The 5,055-nt window shown below is 46.9% G+C and overlaps 1 long non-coding RNA gene across 1 annotated transcript; it reads left to right on the top strand.

Annotated features, from left to right (window-relative positions):
* The first annotated feature begins 926 nt into the window (after positions 1–926).
* LOC111256046 lies at positions 927–2,400 on the top strand. The gene is made up of 5 exons (XR_002676111.1): positions 927–1,195; positions 1,277–1,349; positions 1,419–1,509; positions 1,665–1,739; positions 1,845–2,400. It is a non-coding gene; the product is annotated as an uncharacterized LOC111256046 (long non-coding RNA).
* The last annotated feature ends 2,655 nt before the right edge of the window (positions 2,401–5,055 follow it).

The following is a 5,055-nucleotide window of genomic DNA, read 5'->3' as shown; positions in this document are numbered from 1 at the left end:
CACATTTACCATTTTCGCTTATGTGGTGCGCCAACTCACCCGTGCCAGCGTGGAACGGGACGGAAAAGACCAAAACAACCCTGCCTTTCTCCTGTTTCTGGCGCGCTCCATGGCTGGCCATGGCCGGCTCCTACTCGCCCGGCCCGCGTCCTCCGCGCCGCCGCCCTATGCGCCACCACCGCCAACCGCGCACCACCGCCAGCCGCGCACCACTGCCGCTGAGCACCGCCCCTCCTGCGCCTCCAATTCTCCGCGCCGCCGCATCGCTCGCCACCCTGCGAGCCGAGCCGCGCCCTGCCACTGCCTCGTCGGCCCAAATCCCCCGCCGGCCCTGCCTCCATCCGCCCGCCCTCCCTCTCGCCGACCGCCGTGGGGAATTTGGACACTGGCCACGGGAATGAGCCGCGGCGGCCGGCCACAAGGGCGAGCGCCGGCTGACCCCCGGCGAGTGCTGTTGGGGGGCAGCAGCTCGTGGTCGCAAGAGTGTTAGAAGGTTGAAGATGACCCCAAGACGTAGGTCCCACACGTTAGTGGTGGAGAGAGAGGAAAGGGATAGCTAATAGGGATAAGGCAGGGGCGTTTTGGTCTTTTCCCATCCCGATCCATGTTGATAAAGGTGAGTTGGCGCACCATGTTAGCGAAAATGGCAAATGTGTTGCTTCATTTGTAGAGGGATGGCCGGCGAGCAGCAGCTCGTGGTCGCAAGAGTGTCCGAAGGTTGAAGATGACCCTAAGACGTGGGTCCCACACATCAGTGGTGGAGAAAGAGGAAAGGGATAGCTAATAGAGATAAGGCAGGGGTGTTTTGGTCCTTTCTCATCCCGATCCATGCTGGCACGGGTGAATTGGCGCGCCACATCAGCGGAAACGGCAAATGTGTTGCTTCGTTTGTTGAGGGATGGCAAATATGTAAGCGCATTCGTAAGGATGGCAAATAGAAAGGTGCCATCCGCAAGGATGATAAATAGTTAAATATCCCAACGGGTAGGTCCGGTAGAGATGTATCGGATAGGACCGTAGGTCCTCGTTGGGAGCAGTGGTGGTGCGGGCGCCATTGCCACCGGGAGAACATCGATGGCTGTTCAGTTCGACTCGATTGGCGAGGCTTCGAAGGTAAAAGGATTTGCATCCTCTGGCAGTGAAGATGCTGTGGCGAGGAACGGTGCGATGGAGGAGAGGAACATCAGAATGATGGGTAAGTTATTGGCGTTCATAATATATGGAAGTTAACATTTAACCTATTGTAATGCTTGAATGGATGTTTGCTGAATCTTAGCTTGTAGAAGTGAAGGGAAATGGAAGGATGCAGGTATTCCTGGAAGTTCAAGCCTGCAGTCTGGTTCACAAAGGTAGTTGCACTATACATATTTTGGTAAGCTTAACATTCTTGCAACTGAATTTTTTTTACTGTTGGACAGCACAAGGAGAAGCGTTGTACTGTTGCACGTCCAGTCCGGTTCCTGATTTGGACTGTGGGGGAAGGGTGTTTCAAGAAACTGGCACAGTTAGGTGTGTATTTCTTATATCTGATAGTTGCATTTTTTTTCTTATTTGATTTCACATTGGTTGAGGGTGATGTAGTAGGGGGCTAATGTCAGCAGTATAGAAATATGTACGATGTAATGTGTGATGGTATGCTGACATAGGTACATTTAAATACACAGAACTGGTGTTTTTAGGATGGATGAAAACTGCAGAGTTTTGGAAGGAAGTGGAGAATGTGCTGGACCAACGGATAGGTAAAAGCTTGATGTCTTTGTTTATTTGGTTAATGTAGCAGTTTAGCTTTTTTCATTATATAATTTGAGTAGCAGCATAGCTGATTTACTGTTTTTGATGGATAGTTTGCCTCCTGTGATGAACAAATGGTACACCGGCTGCGACTGTGTTCGATCTAAATGCTCGTCCAGCGCTAAGCAACATTGAGAGTACATCGATGGGTGACCCTGTCCTGCAGGTCAGCCTGTGGCAGAAGATGTATTGGTTGAAGCAGGGATTGGGGGGTAAGTTTGTTTACAGGCATCACCTATTTTGTGAATGAATCTACGAGGCAAGCATGTTGTATAAATGTTTTAGTATTGGACGTAAAAAATAGGAAGGGGAGTATTGTAATGTTATCCTATTTTCGGGTGCCTATGTCTCTCTCTCTATATATATGATTTACTGTATGATACCCTGAGTACATAATAAGCTATTCCGTACCCGAGGCAAACGGACGCACCCGCGGCGCGGGAACCCGCTCCGGTGTTCGGTCGCTTCAGCTCGGATCTGCCCCCCCTCCCCCAGCTCGCGGTTAGTTTTTCCCCTAACTTCCCGTTCGTAGCACGACGTCCCACCGAAACTGCCGCCAATAGCCACATGGACCGAGAGGCCTTTTTTTTAGCGAGCTTCTGATTTCGTCGCCGGTTGCCTCCTCCAATCCCGTTTCTACTCTCGACGGCGGCGGCGCGATGGCTGCACCTCCCTCGTCCTCCCAGTTCCAGCCTCGGCGTCATCCTCACCTCGCCGTGCAGATCCAAGGCAGCTGCCCTCCTGTTGGTTCGGCCCGGATCTATGGCGGCCCCATCCCCTCCTATGCACGGCAGTGAGCACCTCAGGCGGCGCGAATGGTGGCCCAGCAGAGCTCACCTAGGTAGACGACGGGACAGACTATGGGCGCATGGGGGTGAGTGACGGGGACGATGATCTGGGTGGGCGGATCCAGCCCGGCACGGCGGTGCCCCCTTTCTCCACCCGATGTGCAGCTGGAGCTTCCCCAGGTGTCGACCTCTGCGTCCCAAGCACATCCACCTACACGAACGGCGCTCCAGGTTAGTCCCAACTGCATGCCTCCATCCCTAATCAAATTTACAGATTCAATTTTTTTTCATGCAAGATATCTTACCTGCAGCATCTTCTGCTTCCTATGAACGAATCCACTCATTCTCCTTCGAGATTAGGGTGCAATTTCAGGTTTTCTGTCCGCCCACCTTCGCTGGCGCACGCGGCGAGTTCAACGAGACGGGCTATGGCCGCCGGCGGCTAAAGCTGCCTCGATGCAAGTGGCCCCTGTAGACGATGAGAGCTGCAGTAGGTGAGCTATATCCATGTTTAGTATCTGCCTCGATCAGATTATACTATGTAAACAATCATTTGTTATGTGAACCATACCCAAGTTTCGTATTTTTTTTCCAAAATACAACTGTTTGATTGTTTATTTATTCAATACTTTCTCCGCTCTCAGTTCACCCCCCTCAATGGTGCATAGTCTGAGGACAAGGAACAATTCTGCTGCACCTCCGCCTGTCTAGGACTTCCGATTTCGTGCTCATTGTCATGGCTCTCCTTGGGAAGCACAAAGCACAGCTGTAGGCATGTGAGGTGAGATCTCATATCTTAGTGATGGCTCACCTTATAAATTTTTTGTTGTTCCTTAGGGGGTGTTTGATACGAGGTCTTAAACTTTAAGAGGGTCACATCGAATGTTCGGACGCTAATTAGGAGGATTAAATATGAGCTAATTATAAAACTAACTGCAAAACCCCTATACTAATTCAAGAGACGAATCTATTAAGCCTAATTAATCCATCATTAGCAAATGGTTACTGTAGCACCACATTGTCAAATCATGGACTAATTAGGCTTAATAGATTCGTCTCGCGAATTAGACTCTATCTGTGCAATTAGTTTTGTAATTAGACTATATTTAATGCTCCTAATAGTATCCAAACATCCGATGTGACAGGTACTAAAGTTTAGGAGTGGGTTGCCGAATAGGGCCTTAGTCAAAGTCATGCTTTACCTGATTACTTTATTACACTTTCAGTAGTTTTATATCAACCAATTATTTGTCAGTAGGAAAATTGTATAGTAATTGGATTTATTGTCCTGGTGTGCTGGCTAGCGCAGGTGGATTTCTTCAACTAGGGCTGTCACTATTCTAGTAGTTCTGCTTCAGAATTCATTCCTTCTATGTGCCATATGGAGGAAGAATGTGCAGAAATGAAGCACTTCCTTTGTGCTAACCATAGCTGTTTACATAGTATATCCCATCCTTTGCTTCCCTGTAGTAAATTTCGACGTATAACGAAGCCATAAATGGCTAGTATACGATGATGACTACTTCCCTAAGTAGTTGGGGTGGACAGCTGTAGTGCCTCCCATGGACTTTCCATGACACCTAAAATAGTTTACAAATCATGCCTTGACTTTTATTAGTGCGCAAAATGCTCATGAAATTTTCCCACGAGGAGCCAAGATTTCCATTTAACTTAATGTAGCCAATTGTTCAGTTTCTTGTGGCAAATTCACCTACCAGAAGTTGTGCCGGATTCCTAGTGTAGCGTGTGAGGCATGTACTGGCTTTATCTGCTCATGCATAGAGTTCTACATATAGTGAACTTGAATTTTGAGTTTCTCCTATGATTGCAACCTTCATTCAATTGAACTTGGAGATTGATAGGCATGAAATGTGTACCTTTTTTGCCACGGAATGTGTTGGATTAAATGCTTTTAAATTTTTTTTATCAAACCTTACATCTTCTGTCATTTTTTTTTCTAAATCTGCTTTATATGGCAGAATAGCCCATTGTCAGCAGTTTTTTCTACAACAATTTTATCTTGACCAATATAATTTAATTTGGTATCTGAAATCTGTAACAAAAGAGATATGTGCCTGGTAGCTTTTGATTAAATTTACTCCAAATATGAGCACTGAGTTGTTCTCATTGTAGGATGCCGCGATGTATAACTATCTGTTGGTTATCTCTCCGACTATACTGATTTTTTATTTAGTATATTTGACCTGGAGGTGGGAAGAATATTTTATTCATAAATTCATTTGTTGGCATGCCACATATTTCTGTTGTTGCTCTCAACTAATAAAGTAGTACTAAGTAATAGCTGTGGTCTTGCAGAATCATGTGGATGCTTGAACCTGTAATGTGTTTTAACATGCTTTCAGATAAGTGCGCTCCACTAAACAAAGATATCTCAGGTGTTGGAATGCCATTCAGACCTGTGTACTGTGAGTTAAATAATTTGCATCTTCAGTTCAGTTGAGTAACATTGTATTGT

The sequence above is a fragment of the Setaria italica genome, unplaced genomic scaffold (genome assembly GCF_000263155.2).
Source record: "Setaria italica strain Yugu1 unplaced genomic scaffold, Setaria_italica_v2.0 scaffold_10, whole genome shotgun sequence".
NCBI lineage: Eukaryota > Viridiplantae > Streptophyta > Magnoliopsida > Poales > Poaceae > Setaria > Setaria italica.
This window is presented reverse-complemented; position numbering and strand designations above follow the sequence as displayed.